Source organism: Trachemys scripta, chromosome 2 (genome assembly GCF_013100865.1).
Source record: "Trachemys scripta elegans isolate TJP31775 chromosome 2, CAS_Tse_1.0, whole genome shotgun sequence".
NCBI lineage: Eukaryota > Metazoa > Chordata > Testudines > Emydidae > Trachemys > Trachemys scripta.
In genome coordinates this window covers 51,358,054-51,383,907 of record NC_048299.1, presented here as the reverse complement: position 1 = coordinate 51,383,907, position 25,854 = coordinate 51,358,054, and the positions used below count along the sequence as shown (strand labels likewise).

The window sequence follows — 25,854 nt, the reverse complement described above, 5'->3', positions numbered from 1 at the left end:
CTTACAGCAGCACATCAGCAAGGCAGGATACCTTAGTCCATGTCTGAGCAAGGGCATGGTAGGCTCCAGCCGCCTTCCTTCTCAACCTCTTTCTTAGACTGCATCTGTTATGGCGTTATGGGCAGTGTTGCTGTAGCCATGTCAGTCCCAGGATATTAGAGACAAGGTGGGGTGCAGTTTTCCTCCTCATCCACACGTGTGCTCTGGTATACCATTGCAGCTGCGCAGCCCAGTGAGTGCCCAGCTCACTGATACTCAGACCTTAGTGGTTCAGGAGCCAAATTAGCAACCAACATCACCAAAAAGAGCCACAGCAGTGGGAATTCATTGTTTCATTGACTAGTACAATATATTCATATTTAAACAGTACAACGGGGAAATATTTAATTTATACATATTATTCTCACAGCAAAATGACTGACCAGTATTATTATTTTATCAACTACAATTGGTTAATAACACAGTAAAAGCATCCTGATTGGTTAATAATTAAATCACAGAGTGTCTTAATATCATGTGCTGCAAAGAGCTGCAGGAGACACATTAAAGGGCCACTTGTGGCTCCTGAGTCTCAGTCTGAGTATCACTGGCCAGGTCAAATAGCAGTGGCTTCTGGGAGATTTTGAATGGCCTTCTAGGAGCTTTTTCTTTTTTAAAAAACCTTTGGAGGTCACCTAGCTCGAGCCCATTTTAGCTTCTTTATGTAGCATGAAAGAAGCCAGAAAGGGATTTTTTAAAAGGTTTTTTGGGAGTAGGGCCTGCTTTTTATATTGGAAATTCATGTTGTGTCTAGCCTGAAAGACATGCATTTGTTTCCTGTGAAGCTCTGTATGATTTATGGTGGTAGGGGCTTATGCTTCTAACAATATGGTCAAACCAAATCTTCAAAGAGAGTTGCATATTTTAGAATGGTTTGTTAAATACTTCAAAGTAAGCCCAGTGGCCTGATCATGTAATTCTTCCTCTTAGTGTATGCACAACATGCCTCAGTTGGCACATGACCAGGATTCATCACCAAATTTGGTCTGCAGGTTAGATCATTAGCTTCTCCAGCCTGAGCCAGATACTGTCGGGGACTGTGATGTGAACGCAGATGCATGCACTGATTGAAGTCAACAGGAGTGTTCCCACTGATGTCAATGGGATCAGGACTAGGCCCCAAACAGTGAAATGTTACACAATATAGGGGAAATTCCCAGTTCCAGTAGGCATTTACAAACTGTATTTTAAAATGACCAGTATGGGTGAGCTTTTCCAATGCTTAGTGTTGGCCTAAATACTCCCATTCAAGTCAAGGGGAGTTTTGCTGTTGATTTCAGTGGGAGCTGAGTTAAGCCAACACTGAGTGCTTTCAAAAATCCCATCATGTTGCTCCATTATAATGCAGCGAAACTCTCTTATGACTAAGAAGGTTTGCTCATGTAAATTCATTATATCCTAACTGGACACTGTAATTGGATCTGGTACATCATAAGGTACTGAAACAATCTGGGAATTTCATCCTGCTTCACTATACAGAGAGGGTCTGAATCTCATTTTATGTTAAGGTGAGTGGGAATGTAATTAACTCCCCCTTTCAGGCCCCTTAACACTGCCAGGCTGGTGTAAATGGGTCTTAGCATACATGAGAAACAGATCCAGAACTTCTTTATATCAGGAGTCACTATAAAGTAGCTTCAACTCTACTCTGAAGTTCATGTTATCCAGTTATTGCTGATAAAAAGCTTCAAATGATAAAGATTTGGGAGGACACTCCCTCCAGTCTGTCTGACTTGCAAATGTTTAACTCTCTGGGATGTCTCTAGGAGGAAGGATTGCCAGTCATAAAAAACACCTGTCAGTGTATGCAAACACCCCAGAGCTCACTATTACTGCCACAGAAGCTGGATAATGAAAATGGGGCTGTTTACCTGCTGAGAATAATAAAGAATAAATAATTCAGTTATGCAGAGGAAGAAAGCAGCCCAGCTTTCATTACTGAGCCATCTTGGATTTAATGGTTTACCCTGAATGCTTACTTGTAACGTCAATATTAGTTATACACCACACTATTTTAACCACTTTATTGCGGGTCCTCCCTCCACTGTTATTAATTCTGAATCACATTCCATTGCTTTCATTGTGGCTACATCTATACTTGGAGCTGGGTGTGATTCCCCGCTCACATAGAAATACTCACGCTAGCTCTCATCAAGCTAGTGAGCTAAAAATAGTATAGCTGCAGTAGCACAAGCAGCAGTGAGTGGCAGCACGGGATAGCTGCTCTGAGTATGTACCCGCGGAGTTCAGGTGGGTTGTACTCAGGGTGACTAGCTTCTGCCACCACTTGCCGCTGCCTGTGCTACTGTGCGAGCATGTGTATGTCTACTCGAAGTGGGAATCACATCCCCAGCTCCAAGTGTACCTTTAATACCTTAACTCCTGACCTTTCACCTCACCCGACTCTTATTGTTACCTTTTTCTTTTATGCCATGCCTGAAATTGGGGCTGGATCATGCAAAGTTTCACAAAAGTGCTTAACTGTATGCACTGTGAGTAGTCCCATTGCCTTCAGGGGATCTACTCACAGTGTATAAAGTTAGGCACATGCAAGTCTCTGCAGGACTGGGGCTTTAGTTTGAAAGCTTTGCAAGGTAGAGTCTTGGCATTTCGGGCTACAGATATTGAAGTCAATGGAGCTATGCTGGCAGGGAATTTGATCCTTAATATTCTGTTCACAATAACTGTGTTTACATATTTCTGCACTGTTATGGATTCACCAGTCAGGGCCCTGATATGAAGGGGTCTTCTCTATACAGATCTCCTTTTCCCTTTTGCAGAAGTGAAAGGGTATATGCCACCATGGAACTGACTCCCTTCTTAGGATCCAATGGAGGACTTGTTTGGGGGGCAGAAGTTGGGTTGTTAGGATTCTGGCAATGTAGGAGTGGAGAGTGGGCAGAGTTGGGGAAGGGAGCGGGCTGGATTACTTAGGAGTGGGCAATCTGGGGATGAGGATTACTAGGAAAAGTTAATACAACTGCAGGATACATAAGTTTTTCCACTTAGCCCCTCTGTACTGGAGAACATCCTCTTAAGGGGAGTCCTCAAGGCAGCACTGGTCACGGAAGGCCCCAATGGTGTAGCGCCATTGGACGCATGTTGTCAGGAGATCAGAGAGCAGGCCGGGAGTCCTGGGGCCAGTGCAGAAAATGCAAGGTCTCCACATGAGGCACTGCATGGATCTTGGGGATTCTCTGGGCGGGGGGGGGGGGGGGGGTGAACTGCAGTTCATTCCATGGGGGAGGAACCCCATCCCTTCCTCTGCGAGGTCCCCTCCCATGAAAATATCCACAGGATGAGATGCACATGGAAATGACAGCAAACAACTTTTTTTCTTTAGCCTTTTCTTCTTAACAATTCGTGCCATACAGGGCCGGCTCCAGGCACCAGCCGTCCAAGCATGTGCTTGGGGCGGCACCTGGAGGGGGGCGGCACTCACCCAGGGAGAACGGGGCCCCAGGCGGGCTCACCGCCCTCCTCCCGGCGCTCTGGCCAGTTGGGGAAAGCGGGGCCCCGGCCGGGTTCGCCGCCCTCCCTCCCGGCGCTCCGGCCACCGGGGAGAGCGGAACCGCAGCGGGCTCGCCGCCCTCCCCCGGCGCTCCGGCCGGCCAGGGAGAGCGGGGCTGCGTCTGGGCTCGCCACCCTCCCCCTGGCACTCCGGGCGGCCGGGAAGAGCGGGGCCACCCTCCCCTGGCGCTCCAGCCGGTCAGGGAGAGCGGAGCCGCGGCAGGCTCGCCGCCCTCCCCCAGCGCTCCGGACGGCCGGGGAGAGTGGGCCTGCAGCCGGGTTCGGCGCCCTCCCCTGCTGCGCTCCCTGCCGGGGGGCGGGGGGCAGCAGGAGGCTTTTTTGCCTGGGGAGGCAAAAAAGCCAGAGCTGGCCCTGCTGCCATAATAAATTACTGTGAATTATAATAGTTTTTCTTAATCAACAGAGTCGTAATAGTTTAGAAGAAAAAAGCTATTACCACTTCCGTTAGTTTTCTCATCTGTAATTATAAGTTTGGGGAAGTACTTATAATTGACTAACAGGACAGCCTTGGGGGCATTCTGGTTGCTGCCTAGGAGATCTCATAGGAAAGATGAGTGGTTTTCTCACCTGCATGAATGCAAGCGAGGTACACTATGATTTAATTGTAAGTACTTCCAGAAATGTGTAATTACTTCAGAAAGCTGTTTAGCTACCTAAGGTCTGGGTGGCTCTTCTAGCATATGAAATTACAGGTTTTGCAACCATGTATCTTAGAGATCTTCATAAAGTATAGCATGAATATCATGTACTGTAATGATACACTATGCCTAAACATTTTCAGAGAGGATGCCTTGAAGTTAAGCACCCAAATTCATATTTAGGCACTTGCATAAGAGATCTGGGCTGTTTTTCAGATGTAATAGGCACCCACAGCTCCCACTGAGTTCACTCCTGTTTAGGTGCCTAGCCATAGGGACCCAAGTTTAAAAAATTTGGTCTGCATAACATTATGCGTAACATGAACGTGACATCTTTTGTAATGATGTCATGCTCATCACCCAATCCTAAATTACTTATTCAGGCAAACCTCCCACCAACTTTCTGTTCATTTCTGCTGAAATCAATGAGCCAGACCTGCCTCTGATGTATATCAGCATAGTCCCATTGGCTTCAGTGGAGCGATGTTAATTTACACCACTTGAGGAACTGGGCCCTGGGTGTTTGGTCACAATAAGGACTCCAGGACTGAGGCCTTTAAGTAGAAAATTTTCAGCCTTGACGTATAGGGGGATTTACTCATGATTTCTTTTTGTGAATGAATCTGAGTGGTTGGAACAAGAGTCTGGATTTGCTGTGTGACCTTGGGCGAATCATTTGATCTCTGTGTGCTGCTGTTTACACATTAGTAAAGTGCGGCTAGGGGCTTGGACAGAAACATGTTTTATTACTGGAAAAATAAACAGATTATGATTATGTTTACTTCCCAAGAGTGTAGAGAGACTATCAATTCATGTTTGGAAAAAGGCCGGACTCACTGGCATTTGCGGCCAACATGTTCAGATGTAGGACCCTAACGTTAGCCATCTAAATCAGAGTGGCCTGATTTTCAGAGTTGCTGACTAGCCTCAGTTCCCCATTACTTCAAAAGGAGATATGGGCATCTCACACCTCTGAAAACCAAGTTACTTATGTAGGCACCGAATTTTAGGCTCCACCGTTTGAAAACCTTGTGTTGTGTTACCAAGTTCCTAGCCTTGTGTTACTAAATTCCTAGGCTTTGCACACTGTATACTTTAAATTAATTGCATTTACTGTATTTGAGGCAAACGACTGCTACAGTAGCAAGATTTACCTGAAGAGCAGAGAGAGAAAATGATAAACCAAAGTGTGCATTACCCTTCTGCAAGCTATTTCGATAGCCAAATACTATGGAAAAATGAATTATAACCAAATACTCCACAGCAGAAGGTTATAATCACATCTCAGGGAGCTGGGGTTCCAATTCCCAACTAACCACCCAGCCCACCCCCAGAAAGACCTGCTCTTCACCCACCCACCCTCCAACTCACTGGATGACCTGCTGGGGATTCCATAGACTGTGAGCTCTTTGGAGCAGGGACCCTCTTTTCCCTTTCTGTACAGCACCCAGCACAATGGTGTCCTGATCCATGACTGGGCCCCCTAATTGCTATCATAATAAAAATAACAATCATACTGCCAGCAAAGCTTCTGGACACTTGACTGCCACCACTGCTGCTGTGAGCAAGAGTTCCCAGGAGGAACCTCCCTGGCCAAGGGGAAGCATGATAAATTGAGAGAGAGTGGGGATGGCTGAATTAATAGGTTGGGTGAAGGAGCTGGTGGGATTGAGGAATTTGGCAGGGGAAGGCTAGAGTATTCTACCTCAACTGAGGTGGACACTGTTTGAAGGATCCCTAGTTAAAATGTTTGCAGCACAGCACTGGTAAAACATAGACAAAGTTTTTAAGGCCAGCTAGTCTGACATCCTGTGCCTCGCACGCCATCACCTCCCAGTACCCACACACTAACCCCTACAAGCAACAATCGGAATTAGATCAAAGTATTACGGGATTACACATCTCAGGAGACTAAACTATTGAGTGCCACAGGCAGAGAACAGGAGGGACTGAGGTACACCAGTGCCCAAGGTCCCAGCAATAGCAGGGACTTCATTAAGTGAGATATATGCAGATGATCCCAGCATATTCTGCACTGCAGAGGAAGGCCACCCCCTCCACCAAGGACACCGCCAATCTGACCTGAAGGAAAAGTCCTTCCTCACCCCACATATGGTTCTCTTCTGAAGCACAGTCCCTCCCAGAAGTTCTGCCAAGGTGTGTAGCTCTACATGGCCCAAAATACAAGCCCACGGCTACAATCCAGTGTCTGATTCATACTGGACAGAATTGCTGAATGATCACTGTTGGGATTAAATCAATGCACTCTAAATAAGCACCCTATCAATTATTTTTAAAGTAAGCATTTTCCCATTATGAATGTTACTTCGGCCTGAGGCCTCTGTTAGTATGCACCTTAAGGTCCCTGTTTTTCAGGGAGTTGATTGGGGCAGCCAAGGATATAATGCCACCACCTTTTCTTCTTCCATATTTATCAATTATTCAAGCACCCAAAGCTGTGTTCAGGTAGCATTAGAGATCGGCCTTTAAACCCATCGAAAACAGGCAGGGGTGGCATGTTTGTAGAAATTTTGGTGGTGCCCAGAACCCGCTCTTGCCCAAACTCCACCCCCCACCTGCCTAAGGCTCTGGGAGGGAGTTTGGGGATGGGAGGGGTGCAGAGGGATGGAGTGCTGGGGTGAGGGCTGTGGGGTGTGGTTGCAGATGAGGGGTTTGGAGTGTGGGAGGGGCTCAGGGTGAGAGTAGGAATGTGGGGGTGAGGGATCTGGCTGGGACTGGGGATAAGGTGTTTGGGGTGTTGGAGAGGCTCAGGGCTAGGGTAGAGGGCTGAGGGTGCGGTGGGGGGGTGAAAGCTCTGACTGGAGGTGTGGGCTCTGGGGTGGGCAGGGCTGGGGATGAGTTTGGGGTGCAGGCAGGCTGCTCCGGGACAGGGGACAGAGAGAAGGACTCCCCCCAGCCCTTTCCCTGCTTGCAGCAGCAAGCTCTGGGGAGCCCCCCTTTCCTGCCCCCCCCCCCAGCAGCACACTCACCCCACCACTGTCTCTGCAGGTGCTCCTAGGGCCCCTCTCAGGTCCAGGAATCTCCCTCGCCTCCCCGTGGTGGGTGCCGGGGGGTGCTGCGTGCGCCTCCTCCCCTGCTGTTGCCCCTGACTGTAGCCACACTGGGGGTGAGGGATGGGGCTGCTTCCTTGCCCAGCATGGGGAAGGAGCGGTGACTGCGGGCGGGGGGCCACCTGTGCTGCTGGAGGGTCCCATTGGAAACGGGAAGGGTCTGAGGGGGAAGGGCAGGCTCAGAGTCAATCTGCCATGGCAGTGGAGCTGGGGGGCACTAGGACCCTGCGGCAGCAGTTGCTGCCAGGAGGCAACATGGAGCTGCACACCGAAGAGACAGGGACACTGCTCTGGGGGTCCTGAAAGGCGGGCGGGGGCAGCAAGTCGGGGCCAGGGGACACTCGGGGAAGGCATAGGGGGCGGGGCTGCAGGTGGGGCCTGGGGACACCTGGCCCCAAGTATTGCTGGAGCTGGGCCCCTGGCTCTGAATATTGCTGGTGCCCGAGCACCACGTGGATATGGAACTCGCTGCCTATGAAAACAGGGAAATTCAGTGGTTGAAACTCTGGGCCAAGTTCTCAGCATGTGTAAACAGACAACTTTCCACTGAAACCAAAGGGGCTGTACCTATTTGCGTTAAACAAGAAATTGGCCTCCTGGTATCTCTCATCCCATCGGTGCTTAGGAAAACTTGATACCTCGGTGTTACATTACATTCCTACATCTATCTAGAAATCTCAGGTAATTGATTTTTCACATTCTGAATTTCCTGGTTCTTGTAAGCTAAAATTCAGTCTACAATATTGTTTGAATGTATTTTTAATGGTTTAATTTTCATTGGATTTTTGTTGTTAAAAAGTTACTGTTACAAATAAGGCACATTCATCTAATTCACCATAACCTTCCTCCAGATTATTTTATTTTCCAAGATAAGGTCAAGTTCCATTATATTTGGATCTTTTAGATCACTGAAACAAATATCTGCATGTAAGACATTTACAAAATTGTACTGATGACTATTGAATACAGCATCTATGTGACATCATGCTGGGGCTCCCTTCCTATGACGCTCTACATTGGGGTGGGCAAATCTTTTGGCCCGAGGGCCACATCTGGGTGGGGAAATTTCATGCAGGGCCATGAATGTAGGGCTGGGGCAGGGGGTTAGGGTGCGGGAGGGGGTGTGGCAGGGGCACAGGATAAGTGGTTGGGGTACAGGAGGATGTGGGGTGTACGAGGGGTCTCAGGGCAGGGGTTGGGGTGCAGGAGGGGGTGCGGAGTTCGGGAGGGGGCTTAGGGCAAGGGATTGAGGTGCAGAATGTGGGAAGGGACTCAGGGCAGGGGGGTGGGTGCAGGAACAGTGCGGGGTGTGGCGGGGTTGAGGTGCAGGGTGTGGCAGGGGGTGGAGGTGCTTGAGGGGTGCGGCAGGGGGCTCAGGGCAAGGGGTTGAGGTGCAGGCTACGACCTGGCACCGCTTACCTTGAGTGGCTCTTGGGTAGCGAAGCATGCAGTGGAGCTAAGTCAGGCTCCCTGCCTGCCCTGGCCCTGCGCTGCTTCTGAAAGTGGCCAGCACCATGTCCCTGCAGCCCGGGGGTGGGGGGGAAAGGGGGAAAGAGGGCAGAGGGCTCCGCGTGCTGCCCTCACCTGCAAGTACCTCCCCCGAAGCTCCCATTGGCCACAGTTCTCCATTCCTGGTCAGTAGGAGCTGCGGGGGGCAGTGCCTGCAGGCGAGGGCAGTGCACGGAGCCCTGTGCTCCCCCTCCTCCAGGGGCCACTGTGACGTGGTGCCGGCTGCTTCCCCCCCACTTAGCCCCACAGTGTCACGGGGGTGGCAATCCCACGGGCCAGATCCAAAGCCCTGGCGGTCCGGATCTGGCCCACTGGCTGTAGTTTGCCCACCCCTCCTCTACATGTTACCACCCAACAGAAATGAAAGATGGCCCTGTTTGGTATTTTTTCTTAAGAAGCACAGATGCTGGAAACAACTTTTGTGTTCACTACTAATTACCTTGGCAGAAATGTAGATGTATAATACTAATATTTATCTTTAAGCATTTTTCAATTTTTATTGATTTAAATTTTCACAGTTGTGGAAAACTTGGGCTTTAAGCATTTTTCCTGTTTTTATCTATTCAGATTTTCATAATTGTGGGAAATTATGGGTGGTGAGGAGCTAGACAATTATTTAATGACAGCAGATATCGAGATTCAAATAGTTAAGTCTTTATAATATTAAAACAACTTGTTAACCTCACATGTCAAAATATGCAAAAATAATTTTTTTTCAGTCAAACTCCAACGTGTTCTTGAGCAACATTTTTCTTACTTTGTAAATTTCAATTATATTTTTCTGTTGGTTTGTGTGTTTACAGTGAAATCGAGGTTACCAACATTGACCAAAAAAAAAAAAAAAAAAAGTATGGTTTGATTTATTCAAGGTAAGTAGGTGTTTAGTTACATACTTCTCAAGAAACAAGTCTCGAGTCAGACTATTGTATTGTCACTATTTATTTTTCAACAATATATATAATAAAAATAAAAAATATGGCATATATACACATGACATAGAGACACAGAGTATATGTGACATCGAGCCAAAGTTAGTATTGTCATATCTGTGTGTGTGTCACACACACACACAAATATGACAATACCAATTTTGGCTCTCTGTCACATATTCCATATCTTATAAAATATACCTTTTTTTAATAAAAAGATTCAAACCAATTAAAGTTTTATAAATCATTATAAAACATTTGCAGTTTTGTTTCCCTGACTCTATTGACTCCCAATGTTACAAATACTTATTTACAGCTTTAAAAATATGTAGGCCCAAATTCTGCTCTCAGTAATACTGATGTAAATTCAGAGTAACTCCACTGAAATAAATGAAGTTATTCCAGATTTATACCAGTGTTACTAAGAGCCGAATTTGACCTATAGCATGGAAAAGGTCTGTAATAGCCTGCAAATGTTTTGGCCACAATTTTATGAACTGACCTGTAAATATTTATTGGATTGTTCTTTAGGGTTATCCTGATCTATTTCCTGCCACAATTTCTATTAAAATAAAACAGTATGTTAAAATGTAATTCTCTGCAAAATAGAGATTTGCACCTTTAAAATCTTTAATGGCAGTCTCATGACAGCCAGCAGTTCACTGCTCACTACTTTGATAGATTAACAGTTTTATCATTGGTCTTCCACAACACCTGCTGTGCTACCTTTGTACATTTTTGTTTGTTTAAATTAGTGGAATGTAAGGTTGGGTGTGCCTGATGCACTGTGCAGCATATCAGGTGCATTCAGCTGGATATACAATAGCTGGAGCAGTCAAATGATTATAGAGAACTGATATGCATTTTAAAATCATGAAACTGAAAATTCTTTTCCAAATAGATTTCTTACTGGGAGTTGTAGTTTATGGTGTACATTTCAAATAAAAAAAATGGTTTAGAATTAGTTTCTCCATCACTAACAAACAAGACCTTAGTTTACAATCACTAATGCCTGAAACCAATGAGAGGCATGCAGGCAGAAACTTGACATCCTAAATTGGAATCTTGGAAGGTGAAATGTCTATCAGTTCATCTTTTATATTAGGTGTGTGTGGTCTAACTGCACAGTATATTATCAAAGGTGATCACTGTAATAGTAACTCATAAGCTTTAAGAATCATTTCATTCCCTTTATTGCATAATCAGCTGACTGTGGTTTTCATGCATAATAAGGTGACTTATTCTCTGAAGTCTTTACATTCTCATGAAAGTTTAATTTTTCTTCATCCCTATTTGTTTATATTTGGCTGCATGTGAGTGGTCTCGAAAGGACCTGGTTTGATTTTAATTGTTTCCATCTCTCCTACCTCTTGGTTGCTTAATGAGATCTCAATTCTCCTTTGCAAATGTTTGTTCTCGTTGTCTCTTTGATATGGGGCTGTTTCTGCAGGGAAGCAACTTGTTTTCACCGTTACTTATTCCCACGTCATCATTTAATTTGGTCAAATGATTTCTCTAAAGTATCTGTATATAGATGAATTCCTTGCTATCTGGTTTATCATGCGGGGCTATAAGTTATTCACAGTCTCTGGCACCTGGTGAAAGTTTTGAGGGGTCTCTGATGCTGTATGTTGTTTAGGAAAAGGAATGGAGTCTCTCAAGATAACTGTTTATACTCCATTTCTAGACCAGGTAATCCCCTTTTTTATATTCCTAGTGGAAATAAAGGTATTTTAAGGGAGGTATTAGAAATTATTGCTTTCTCAGTGCTGTGATGGCAGCGACCATGTCATTTTTCCCTATATGGAAGAAGCAAACTCTTGATAAACTTACGAGCTCAGGATACATGAGTTAGAGAGAGAGGCCCAGATCCACAAAAGGAACCTTGGGTGTTGTGATGCTGAGAACTGCAACACCTAACTTTTAGGTGCCAGGAATAACACTGCAATCCACAAAGCCTGAGTTAGGTGCCCAGGCTCCTTATACAATGAATGGGACAAGATAGGCACCCAAGAATGTTATCCACAAAAGACAGCACACTGAGAAGTGAGTAGTCGAAGCAATCCAATAGGAATGCCGACAAGATGAGTGTTTCCTGCCCCCTCACAAAGATAGGCACCTAAGTCCCAGGTTCAGGAAGGCACCTATCTCTGTTTGCAATCTACAACCAGGAATCTCTCTCCTGGAATCAGGGGGCTCAGGCACTTCGGTCACTTGCTGTGCAAATGTGTTAGGTGCCTCCTCATTCCACACAAAACCAGAGGAGGAGCTCACCTTGTGGCCCAGTGATTAGAGCACTCACCTGGAATGTGTGAGACCCAATTACAATTCCCACATCTGCATAAGCATGAGATAGGAGTTGAACAGGGGTCTCCCACCTCTCAGAAGAGGTATGCTAACCTCTGAGCTGTGGCACATCTCAGATGGGTGAGGAAGGAGGGTGGCTCCCTCACTCACTCCTGTTGAACCTATTCCACTTTGTATAAATACTTAGAGTCATTGGCCAGAGAGCAAGAGAGACTATGATTCTGTAGACCTGGGGTGGACAAACTATCGCCTGCGGGCCGCATCAGACCTTTTAATCCGGCTCTCGAGCTCCTGCCGGTGAGCGGGGCTGGGGGCTTGCCCCACTCCGCCCACCCAGCGCTCCCCACTCCCCGACTCACAGTTCTTCGATGAGCACTATCTTCCCACATGCAGAACCACACTGCGCAACCGGCACCACTTACCCAGACTTCATCGCCCTGTTTCTGGGATCAGAACCATGCCCCTATGTGCCAGCGTGCCCAATCCCCAAAGTGCCAGCCTCCTTGCACCAGCCTCTGCCCAAACTAGCCACTGATCAAGGTCAGCAGCATCGCAGGAAACTGCTCCTAATAGAGTCCAATTAGGAACTGCGAGCTCCTTCATGGACCAATCCCTGAGGCATTGCTCCTCCGAGAGACTCGCCTCATTCCTCATCAGCCAATCACCGCGGCCCGGACCCTCCTGGTCTCCTACAGCCACACCCTCAAGACTATAGAAACCGCCCAGGGACCGCACCCGTCCCAGATAGGATGCCTCCGCCCATGGCAGTGCCTGATACGGCCGCCTTGGTGTCACTGCCGGCAGGGCCCCTAGGAGTCCCCGATACCACCCCAGTAGAGCGCCCCCCCCCCCCGCCCCCCCCCCCGAGTCCCCCCCCCTCCCCCTTGGTAACATTCCTTATAGAGCCCCCCCCCTGCTGCATCCCATAGAGTCCTCCTCCCCCCACATTAATCAAAGAGGGTGTGGAAAGGGGGTAAGTTTTGTTTAATTATTGTAATATGTTGGTATGATGGTATATTTATAATAGTAAGTAAGGTTTTATGTTTATTTCCACTAAAAGGTACCTTTATTAAATACAGTTTATTTGAATATTTCTGAATTGTTAATTTCGTGAGCATTCATGATCTGCCATACAATTTCCATACCCAGATGTGGCCCTCATGCCAAAAAGTTTGCCTACCCCTTACCTACAGGATTAGGCAGCAGTGGAGCAGTTTTGTGAGTCAAAGTGGTGTCTAAAACTGGGACTTAGGCACCTAAATCTGGTGGTGAGGTGCCTCAGTACCTTTGTGAATCTGGGCCTTCGTGCCCATAGACCCTGCTCTTAGAGCCCTTCCTGGTGATCAACACATAGTGTGACAATGCTGGAAGCTTCAGAGGTAGGGTGACTATCTTTGTTGGATGGATATAAGAGAAAACTACATTAAAAATAAGGGGCACTGCTTTAATTTTAGGGAAAAACCATTTCCTTTAACACACCATGTATTTTTCTCTCAAGTGTACATTTCTACTGCCATCAGGTATACAATGTAATTACCATAAGCTTCAATATAAGTTTAAAATGGTACGTACTAGTTTTAATACATTTCAATACATCTTAAAATAAGGGACTGGTGGTCCCCCAAAGGAAGGGACAAAATCAATGCACTAAGGGACAGTCCCTTAAAAAGGGACAGGTGGTCACCCTATTCAGAGGAAACTGCACATCCCATACAGCTGTTTGAATACAGAAACCTGCACAGACGCATACCCTTGAGATAGGCCATACCTCTTCATGCCAGTCACACTGAAAATGTATTAAGATTTCACGTGCCAGTAATACATTCTGACAGTTTTAGGCTTGGTCTACACTACCCCCCTAATTCGAACTAAGGTACGCAACTTCAGCTACGTGAATAACGTAGCTGAAGTTCGAAGTACCTTAGTTCGAATTAGTTCGAACTTACCTTGGTCCACACTCGGCAGGCAGGCTCCCCCGTCGACTCCGCGGTACTCCTCTCGGCGAGCTGGGGTACCGCAGTCGACGGCGAGCACTTCCGGGTTCGACTTATCACGTCCAGACTAGACGCGATAAGTCGAACCCAGAAGTTCGATTTCCAGCCGTCGAACTACCGGGTAAGTGTAGCCAAGGCCTTAGAAGGTCTCTTTTTATAAGTCTATAATACATAACTAAACTATTGTTGTATGTAAAATAAGTAAGGTTTTTAAAATGTTTAAGAAGCTTCATTTAAAATTAAATTAAAAAATGCAGAGCCCTCCAGACCGGTGGCGAGGACCCCGGCAGTGAGAGTGCCACTGATAATCAGCTCGCGTGCCACAGGTTGCCTACCTCTGGCCTAGAACCTAGGTAACACATCATTACCATATTTGCATGACATTTGATCCAAAGCACTTTCTTGAACAACATTTAGGGTGGCTTTTACTTGGCAAGTGCCTTGAACTGCATCACTACACTAGAGTCTCTCCAGTTAAAAAGGTTCAGCTATGTCTGGCTGTGGAGAATGATCCAACCATTTCCATACCTTCATTTCTAATATTTATTCACAGGTCAGTCAGTCAAACTTTCCTGGGGTTTATGATGCACAATGGCACATAATTAACAAAGCTTATTTTAGAAGGTCTGGGCTTTTCAAGATATGCTTCCTTATTAAGGTGTCTCAGAGAAAGGGAAAAAACCATCACTAACCTTTATGGGCAAGGGATCAACAAAAATGTTGCTTGTTCCTTTTATTACCAAACTCTGAAAGCAGCAAAACAAGCTAGTTCTTAAATAAGTTGCACCCAGCCTTTCACAAGAATTGTGTTCACACATAGGAGAAAACTGAGTATAAGTGTCAGAGTTTGCTGGGAGGTTACTAACGTTCTAATAAAACCAGTAACACCAACACCAACCACTTATGAATCCTGAGTAGGGCCTCCAAACATTGTGAGATTAGCCTACAAATCATGAGATTTTAAAACAATAAAAAAGAGCCCAAATTTATATTTGCCTTTTGAGTCTTATGCAGAAATAACAATGTCTTGCATTGAGATGTGGGTGGTTTGCATCCTCCCGCACAGAGCTCTGCTGAGACATGTCTGAACCCCGTAAGCATATTTATGCACACCACCTACACTACTGTTAATAATTTCAGCCACTCCACTGAGTAGACACTGCATGAAAAGCAGGTCAACTAGGTGACTAATTTATTTATATTTGCAGTTTACAGTGCAGCCAGAATGCTGTGAAGAGATAAAGTGACAGCATATTCTTTCAGCTGCCATAAACTGAGCAATACAATAACTTCATTGGAGGCAGAAACTACTATACTTCAGTCAGTCAATTACCCACATGCTCATCAATCAGACAGTTTTAATATACAAAAGATCAAAATGCCCCTGAATAGAAACAGATAATTTATTATGCAATTTTTAATAACTTATTTACTTTGCCAGATATCCCCAATCTTATTCCTTGAGAAATTATATGTGATATTCAACCCATGATTTTCAGAAAATGCCATATCTTAAGTGTCTGACAGTAGCTACCAAGCAGGTCCAATGCTTTGCAATATGTGTCAGAAATGGATGGAACTAATTTATGGTAGTATAGTAGCATCATTCTAGAGGCCCTAACTAAGATCAATGGTCTGTGGTGTGAAGTGTCATAAGCACAATGTTCAAGAGGCTGTCTCTGCCCTGAAAACCTAAATCTAAGGCCTTGTCTACACTGCCACTTTAAAGCGCTCCAACTTTCTTGCTTGGGGAGTGTGAAAAAACACCCCCCTGAGCGCTGCAAGTTTCAGCGCTGTAAAGTGGCAGTGTAGACAGTGCACCAGTGCTGGGAGATGCGCTCCCAGTGCTGGTAGCTACTCCCCTTGTGGAGGTGGGTTTTTTTTTTTTTTTTTTTTTTTTTAACAGCACTGGGAGATCCATCCCAACGCTGGTGCCGCAACTACACAGCCACGTTAAAGCACTGCAGCGGCAGCCCTTTAACATTGCTAGTGAAGACATACCCTACGTCGCCAAAAGGTGGAAGAGTTTTCCAGTCCAAGTGGCTAAGTAATTGCACAAAGTTGCACAGCAAGACAGCAGCAGTGCTACAAATTGAACTCCTAAGTCCTAGTCCAATTTAACCCTTTCACTTAGAAAAGCCTCCTTCAACCATCTGACTAGCCCTAACGTGACTGCACAGGAGGAAAGTTTGATCCTTAAGGAGGAGATATTTGTAAGATTCTATGGAGTTCAGCTAAAGATCCCTGTAAATACTGAACTTGCCACTCAGGCTCTGGGATTCAGCACGGTATTTAAGAACATGAGGAATGCTATTCAGCTATTCATATGCAAGTGCTCAAGTACTTTGCTAATCAGTGTCTCACTCTAAAAGGAACTTGCTTAGCAGGCTCAAAGAAGAGTGAATAGAGTTATTTAGGCATGATCTACATGTAAAACTTAGGTTATGGCTACACTGGCGCTCTACAGCGCTGCAACTTTCTCGCTCAGGGGTGTGAAAAAACACCCCCCCGAGCGCAGCAAGTTACAGCGCTGTAAAGCGCCAGTGTAAACAGTTCCCCAGCTAATCCCCTCGTGGAGGTGGAGTACCTGCAGTGCTGGGAGAGCTCTCTCTCAGCACTGGTGCGCGACCACACTCGCACTTCAAAGCGCTGCCATGGGAGCGCTCCCGCAACAGCACCTTGGAGTTTCGAGTGTAGCCATGCCCTTAGGTTGGCCTAGCTACATTGCTCAGGGCTGTGAAAAATTCACTCCTATGAGAGACATAGTTAAGCTGGCCTAAGCCCCTGTGTAGACACTGCTAGGTCGACGGATTCTGTGGACCTAGCTACCGCCTCTCAGAAGGGTGGATTTACTACAGCGATGGATAAACCCCTTCCATCACTGTAGTAAGCATCTACACTACAGCAGGGCAGCTACAGCACTTGTAGAGCAGACGGACCCTTAATCTATTTTACAAGAAACCTTAGGCCTTGTCTTCACAGGGAAATTTCCCAGCATAGCTGTAGGGGAGCAGAGATTCTGTTCCAGAATAAAATCACTTTTATTGTAGAATAGTGTGTCCACATACCAGAATAGTCATAGCAATGCCAGAAAATTTCCCCCATGTAGACAAGACCTTAATTTCCTATCAAGAAATTCTTAATACAGGAACAGTTTCTGACAATATAACTATGAATGTTTAATGCTTTAACTGAAACTCTGTACTCTTTAAACGTATAAAAGATGGATGACAATAAAAACCATAATCTGATGGTCTAGGTATACTTGGCCCTGCCTCAGCACAGGGGTCTGTAATAGATGACCTCTCAGGTTAAGTCTACAACACTACAGTTAGACACCTGCAGCTGGCCCATACCAGCTGACTCTGGCGTCTGGGGCTCAGGCTAAGGGGCTGTTTAACTGCAGTGTAGCCATTCATGCTCGGGCTGCAGCTCGAGCTCTGGGACTCTCCCACTTTGCAGGTTCCTAGAGCCCAAGCTCCAGCCTGAGACCGAATGTGTACATCGCAATTAAACAGCTTAGCCCAAGCCACACAAGCCTGTCAGCTGCAAGGGCAGCTGCAGGTTTTTAATTGCAGTGTAGACATACCCTCAAGGTCCCTCTTCCAGCCCTACATTTCTATAATTCTGTGAAATGCATAACATGAATCAAAAGAACATACTCACCAGCTATTTCCCACAGATCCAAAAACATCACAGCTCAAAAGAAACCGTGTGAGATTATTTAAACTGGGTTTGCCTTAAAAAAAAACCTGATGTGAACACGTTAAGAAAGAAACACTGCTGGGCAATGGCTAACGTTTCATTCCTGTTATTTTTCAGATGGGACAGGAAAAGATATTGAAGGTGCAAGAGACCATAAAAGAACATTTGTTGTAACTGCTCTCCTTATTGAGTTCTGGATTGTCACTGAACGGTGACTACAGTACCATTACACTGGTGAGCAACAGATGGGATCAGTATCAGCTTATAGTGTTTACTATATATGTTTATACATATTAATTTTTGACATGTGACTGTTTCTTTTCTAACACTGCCACTGAAGAAGGATGTGTAACTACTTTTCAGCAAATTAACTGACCGGGTAATCCATTTTCCTGACATTTACAGCTGGGTGGAATCTACAGGGAAGTTAATCTGACTTGGAAAAAATGCCAACTGGCAAAATAAAGCTGTTCATTTGAAAGATAAGACTCTCCTTCCAAAGACTGAAGAGGAGGAAATAACCCATATCGATGGAAGTCTGGTTGTCTACATTAGATTCACATTAATGCCAACCCAAAGTTAAAAAATAATGAGTCAAACACACCTCCCCCAAATGATGAGATTATTAAAACTAGTCGATTTTGGGTTTTTTTATTTGCCTTTTGGGTTTTGAGCTCATAGGCTTTGTTTTCCCCACAACCATGGGGACTAGAAAATTACTTCTTTTGTTTGACACTTTTAGGAAAAAGTGTCAAATCTCAGGATACTTGTGATAAAAGTTACCAAAAGAGGTGGCAACACTGGTTGTTAACTTCTGTGTGAGATCATGGGAATCAAACATTTTGCCAGATCCTTCCCTCATGTTTTTAGAGTCCCTCCAGCAGAATCTCAAGAGAGTATTGCACCCCTGCTTCTGGTCACATAAGGCCACTATATTTGCTGTGTAAAATTGTCACTACAGTAGCTCCGTTGACTTCAATGGAGCTTCTCCAATTTGCAACCTCAGAGAGCCTACTTCGTAACGTTTCCCTTAGTGAAAGTAGAGAAAGCAGAAGCAGAACGAAACTGACAATATTAGAGTTTCTCTCTGCTGCTCCTCCAGTCCCAGCGCTAGTGCTGGGAAGAGAATCCACTGTGTGATAGGTGTAATACAGCCAACAGATTAAATCATCTACTGCAGATAGGGCTGCTACAGAAGAAAGAATAGGGTGTCTCTTCCTGTTCTCTGATCACCCCAGCAGCAGCTGATAATCAGATCCAATCACAGAACTAAGTGAATAACTCACAGTGATCAATGTAAAAACAACAAGGAGTACTTGTGACACCTTAGTCTGTTTACTCCAATGAGAAACTGCAGAACTGGAATTAATTTGCAAACTGGACACCATCAAATTAGGCCTGAATAAAGACTGGGAGTGGATGGGTCACTACAGAAACTAATTTCTCCACACTAATTTCCCCCTACTGTTACTCACACCTTCTTGTCAACTGTTTGAAAAGGGTCATCCTGGTTACATTGCCCTCATTACCACTACAAAAGGGATTTTTCCTCCCTTGGTATTCTACTGTTGAAAATAACCCACTGCCACTTTATTTGAATTGTCTTGTTAGCACTGACCGCCCACTTAGTAAGGCAACTCCCATCTTTTCATGTACTGTGTGTATATACCTGTCGACTGTATTTTCCACTCCATGCCTTTGACAACGTGGGTTTTAGCCCACAAAAGCTTATGCCCAAATAAATTTGTTAGTCTCTAAGGTGCCACAAGTACTCCTCATTGTTTTTGCTGATACAGACTAACACGGCTACCACTCTGAAAAGTGATCAATGTAGTTAATTCAGGCCACGTCTACCCTAGAGGGTCTATAGCAGCATAGGTATAGCACCATAGCTATGCCAACACAACCCCATAGTGTAGACGCTACCTACAATGACAGAAGGGGTTTTTCTGTCAGTGTAGGAACACCACCTGCCCAAGCGACAGTAGCTAGGTTGATGGAAGCATTGTACATTGTCTACACTGGAAGTTATGTAGCATTGCTACAGCACTCAGAGTGTGGATTTTTCACAGTTATGTTGATATAAATGTTAAGTGTACATCAAGCCTTAGCCAACTTTTTCTAATTCAATGTTCAATATTTTTTTTACTCTGTAGATTGATCAGCACAGCACAAATGTAGAATATTCATGCTTAGTTGTGATTGGTCAGCTGAGTCACATGGTACTGTTCTTGTTCTTCAAGTAGAAGTGCAAGCTCTGCCAGCATGAATAGTAAAATTTGCCTCCCCACAAACCTTAGTGCTAGTAAACTCGATCACTACGATTTTCAAAGGCTCCTAAGGGATTTAGGAGTGCAAATCTCACTGAAAGCCCCTGGAAAGCTTTTCCGGTTGGGGAGAAGTTTCCCTGACAGACAACTGAAGCTTAGACTGCAGAGATTTCTGCAAACTACAAAAAACTATACTTGTGCATTAAGCCAAACGCAGGGCATGGCTTTCCCCAAGAGGCAAACAACTAATTCCTACAACCCAGGCAGCAATTCTGTTGTAAATTCATCTATATTTGCATTGCAAACATGTACTTATATAGCAGCAGCCTGGCATCTTATCAGCGAGAAAAACTGCCTACCAGAATAGGATCTATTTGCGAGTGTTCACAAGCAACAGGAAGAGTCATGTGCCCACATCCAAGGGAGAAAAAAACCTTCAGGAGTTCCATTCTGGTACAGGATCATGAGAATCTCACTTTTTCCCACCCACTCATTTTATAATTTTTCTTTTAGGGAAATGGGTGGCACCTTCCTCCGCCCCAGCCTATGACACTTCTCTGGCACCAAAGTGAACAAATACAATGATGTTTCTGATCTACCCAACGGCATTAGGGGAGTGTTATGAGCAGAAGCATCATGGGCAGCAAGGGTAAGACACAAAGGATCAAACAAAAAAACAACATCAGGGGACAGACGCTTAAAGAAGGAAAGAGGAAAGATGGCCTAGTGCAGCATTTCTCAAATGCAGGCAGTGTGGCAGCCACAAGGGGCTTTTCTTGCCGCCACAGCCTCCTGGGCAGTGATTGGGGGTGGGGGCAAAGCAGTGGTTCCTCCCCTTGGGCTATAAGCATGTGTTGAGCCCTGACCCCCTTTAGAGCCACAAGCGCCAGAGGAGCAGACAGCCGGTGTGATTTCCCCACCTTCCTGGGGGCAGTGGGGCTCAGGCTTCCGGCTTCAGGCCTGGGGTGGCAGGCTCCAGCCACAGGCTCCAACCATGGGGCTTTCGGCTCCGGGTTTTGGCTGTGCAGTGGCGGGCACAGTTTCCCTGGTCTCTGGATTCACCACCCCCCTCATCACCCTTGGCCCCCGCTGTCTCCCTACCCACCTCCCCATCCAGGGCTTAATTTGTCACCCGGCTTGCCAGGGCTGAGTAAGTCTGCTCTGAAAAGTGGTATGTGTATGTTTGTAAATATCACTCATCACTGCCTCAGAGCTAGATAACAAGTCTGCTGCTCTGAAAAGTGATACTAACAAATATATAAATATCACTTTTCACAGGAGCCGACTTACTAGCTAGCGAGTCTAAAAAAACCACAACCAAAAAAGCAAAAAACCCAACAACAACAAAAAAGACCAGAACATGCAAAACACCTTATTTGTGTTTCTATTCTGTTTAGGTCCAGTAAAGAATAGAGACAACCGTACATTATTATTACTACTATTGAGTGTGCAAATAAAAACCCTACATAAATAACTATGATTTGGACATGTATATGTGCATATTTATTTGTTTTTCCTAAATTAATTATTTTAGGGGAAATTGTCATAGTGGCCACTAGCAAGATTTGGTGGCCACATTCTGAGGCCACCAAAAAAATTGTGGTGAGAACCCCTGGCCTAGTGGCTATATGGTAGCACATTTCCCTAAAGCTTGCAATGACTGGGAGTGCTATGGAGGCACTGCAGACGCAGCCCCATCATTTCTTTATAGAGACAACACCCCATCCCTGCTGCCTGAAGCACTGCCCACAGAACTTCCCTGGTACTGCTGATCACAGGAGAAGACTTGCCACAGTGGTGAGCAATGAGAGCACTAAACACTGTTCACTTAACTCACCAATAGTTTTCCACATTAATATTTACCTTAGTAAGAAAGGAAAAGCAGAAACTTGCCCTCCATCGTTGCTGGGCAAGTAACGAAAATCATTATTCACTAATACTTTCCAGGACAGGGAAATCAAAGTACAACCTTGGCATTTTCCCTGTCCTTTTAATCACCTGTCTAGGTCACTATAGGCTCCAGGAACTTTACACAAGTTAATAGAACCACACAGCTGAATGAGGGCTTTGTGATGAGATCCAGGTCCCAGCCTGTACACCCACATAAGCCCATGGACTTCCTCAAAGATACGAACACCAGAGTTACGGACTTACCGGTCAGCCAGGCACCCTGTGAAACCAGAAGTCCTCAATCAGGCAGCAGTGGAGACAAAAAAAAACAATAAAAAAAAAAAAAGAAGCAAATACTGTACAGCCTAGTAGCTGGGATATCACAGAATTATGCATTTCTGAGCATCACAGTGGAGCAGGTAGGTGACACTTAATCAGGGCCCTTGACGCCTTAATGATGAATGGGTGTAACTTTTCCTTTATAATATATACTATGTATTGAGACCTGAGCTAGTTGACAATGTGTGTGTGTGTGTGGTGTGGGGGGGGGTGCGGGGAGGGATTGCTTAGAGGATGGGAACCCTTTTAAAAACAAACAAGCAAACAAATTTACTCAATTTCAACCAGATCTAGAGTAGATTTTTAAAAGTGGGGGAGGGGGAGATTTGTAATTTTTCCTTCTGAAATGCCACCCTCCTTTCCTCCCCCCGTTTTCTGAATCTTCAATAGCTGAAAAATGTTGACCAACATTGTGATCTGTTTCAGAGTAACAGCCGTGTTAGTCTGTATCCGCAAAAGTCTCTAAGGTGCCACAAGTACTCCTGTTCTTCTTATTGTGATCTGGTTACAGTTCACATACTAACCTCCTAACACATTTGGTATTTATTAATGTTTCTAAACCAATTTTTTTCAGTCATTTTTTTTTTCCAAATGGGAAAGGAGCAAAAAGTTGAACATAAAATAATTGTTCAGCAAAATGGAATAGGCACATTTAATTTCTGGTTTGGAGTGTGTTCTCCCCCTTGTTACTGCATGAAGCAATACTAATGGAGTGTGCTTGAAGACAGTTTCTGCTGCACCACTGTTTTGTCATGCTGATTGTAAGTAATAATTGTTTACACAATAGAGCAGGACAGGTTCTGTGCCTTTCGCCCCTGAGGCAAATTAATCATACAGACTCCTTTACATGATTCATTAGTGCTGTGTTAGCTTAACTGTGTCTTAGCTGTGTTTAATGCTGTGTGTTTGCCTCTAAGTGGAAGTGCTAGAGGTAGGCTGTGTAGGTAGTTTCAGCTGAACTACATACTTTAGAAAGTGAAAACCTTAAGGATTTAAGGCCAGGTCTATACTACAGAATCACTCCAGTTTAACATCATCATTCAGGAGTGTGGATAGTGACGTTACGTAGTTATACCAACCTAAATACTGGTGTAGACTAGCACTATGTTGGCGGGAGAGCTTCTCCCACTGACGTAGCTATCACCAAGGTGGATTAACTATATTGACGGAGAGCTCTCTCCCCTCGGCGTAGAGCATCTTCATTAATTTTAAGTGTAGACCTTCCCTAAGTAGCCACTGGTGTCCAAATCCTAAGCGATATCTGACTTTTGATGTCAAAGTAAATTATTTTAGGGTCATGTTTTCAAAGTAGCTAAGGTGTGGCCTCCCTTTCTGAAGGTGCATTGCATGTCCAAAATATTCACATGCAATTTTGCAATTTGAAAATGAACTGAAAGTGCACATCAGGACACTTGCACCTCTCATCATCTGATCTGCACCTAGTTAGAGAGGGCCAAGTGCAGTAGAACCTCAGAGTTACAGACACCTCGGGAATGGAGGCTGTCCGTACCTCTGAAATGGTCCATAACTCTGAACAAGACATTACAGACTTCTGCCATGGCGGAGTTGGGGCTGCAGCTGTAGGGTGGGGGGGGGAGCGTATGTCAGGACTCAGGAGGGAGGGGTTTCTGACCCTAGGAGCCACCTGGGTTCCTGGCAGGGGGCTCAGAGCTTCTCCCCCTGGGAGCACCCGGGCTCATGGCTTTAGACCTGGAGGGAGTGCTGGGGATTGGGGCTTTAGCCCTGTGGCTCTGTTCCAGCTTCAGCCCCATGAGGGGCGCCAAGGATTGGGGCTTCAGCCCTGCAACTGTGCTCGGGGTTTCTGCTGGGGGTTGGGGGAGAGGTGTGCCGGGACTCTAACTACGGGGGGAATGCTGGGGCTGAAACAGTCGCTCCCCTCGTAGCTAAAGCCCCGAGTCCCGGCACCCCCGCGGGGCTGAAACTGGGAGCGGAGTCCCGGGGCTCAAGCCCCAATCGATGGTGTGTTCCCCCCCCACACACACCCAAGCTGAAGCTGGGAATGGAGCCATGGGGTTGAAGCTCCGAGCCCCAGTGCTCCCCCGGTCTAAAGCCCTGAGCCCTGGTGCTCCTGCAGGGCAGAAGCCCCAAGCGCCCCCTCCACCCGAGCCCTGACCCCACAGACACACCCTGTGGCTGCAGCCCCAACCCCCCAGGACTCTGCTGGAGCATGGAGGCAGCCTATAATGGCAGGCACTTTTGGTGGTTAAATGAGACTGAGGCTACATCAAACCTCCGAGCAACTAACCCCCAGTGTAGAGAGTGCTAGATCAAATTCTTCCATCGATCAAGCTACCACCTCTTGGGGAGGTGGATTACCTACACCAGTTAGAGAACCCTCCCATTGGCAGAGGTTGTGCTGCTGTAGTGTTTCAAGTGTAGACAAGCCCTGAGGCCTGGCCTATACTTAAAGTTCAGGTCAACATAGGGACATTGCTCAGTGGTATGTAAAATCCAAACCCCAAAGTAATTTAGCTACGCCGACATAACTCCCAGTGTAGACGCAGAAGAATGCTTCCATCAACCAAGCTAGTGTAATTCAGGGAGGTGATGTTATTACACCAACAGAACAACCTTTTCCATTGGTATAGGCTGTGTCTACACTATGGGTCATGCTAGAATAGCTACACCGCTGTAGCTATGCCAGTACAGTTCCCAGAGTGTAGACATGACCTGACTCAGCTGATAATCTTTTTACATATAACTGTATTCAAAGTCTGTGTTATTATTTTAAACATCTCTGTGTATGAAAAATAACTTTGCCATATATAATAAAACGGGATTTACTCAAGTCCCATGGGCTAGCTCCATAGTACAAAGGTGTTTCAAGTAGCTGTGATGTTCCAAAGCAATGCACAAGGACTTTTGTCCTCCCTCCAAAGTCCTTCAATTTGTTTGTTACACTCCCTTTACCAGTTCTTTCCCAAGCTTTACAAGGCACACCCACTACTCATCTCTCCCCTCCATAAACCTCCCCACAACTCTATATAGCTCTGATCCTGCACCATTGAGGGAGCTTTGCCTTTGACTTATTCATAGATTCATAGATTCTAGGACTGGTAGGGACCTCGAGAGGTCATCGAGTCCAGTCCCCTGCCCGCATGGCAGGACCAAATACTGTCTAGACCATCCCTGATAGACATTTATCTAAGACTTCAAAGAGCATAGGACCAAGCCCTATATGAGTATTGTTTATTTAGGAGAGGAAAGGAATAACTTTGCTAGGGAAACTGCTGGATGAATTTATGCCTGTATAATGTAATTACTCAACTGGGATTTGTTCAAGACACAAGGGCTAACATTTTTACTTTTCCAGAAAGGGGGCCATGAAAGACAGCACTTAAAGGGAGTAAATCACCTCATAGCACTATGCTGGGGCACTACCTGACTGAAGGGGAAGAGCACCTAGCAGCTGTTGTGTACACAGCACTCTTACGACAGAGCAATGAAGTTGCGGGGTATCTGGTGAGGATCTCCTCTATGTAAAGACTGGATCCAGTCCTGCTTAGATTATGAGATCTGATGACATATCCTGAGGTGAAGTAGTATGGTGGCAGGACATGCCCAGAAGTCTGGATAACCGTGTATCTGAACCAGCAATAGATTTACAATAC

At 45.6% G+C, this 25,854-nt stretch overlaps 1 protein-coding gene and 1 long non-coding RNA gene across 4 annotated transcripts in view; one reads left to right on the top strand and one right to left on the bottom strand.

Moving 5' to 3' along the window:
- Nucleotides 1-25,854, bottom strand: part of SCIN (scinderin) — a 97,072-nt gene that overhangs the window by 31,071 nt on the left and 40,147 nt on the right. The gene's annotated exons all lie outside the window — the stretch shown is intronic.
- Nucleotides 7,660-25,852, top strand: LOC117872263. Of its 3 annotated transcripts, none has more exons than XR_004644441.1 (5): nucleotides 7,660-7,960; nucleotides 9,592-9,657; nucleotides 17,841-17,957; nucleotides 20,507-20,642; nucleotides 25,557-25,852. It is a non-coding gene; the product is annotated as an uncharacterized LOC117872263 (long non-coding RNA). The 3 variants fall into 3 exon arrangements; XR_004644439.1 differs by lacking the exon at nucleotides 25,557-25,852 and adding an exon at nucleotides 22,000-22,223; XR_004644440.1 differs by lacking the exons at nucleotides 9,592-9,657; nucleotides 25,557-25,852 and adding an exon at nucleotides 22,000-22,223.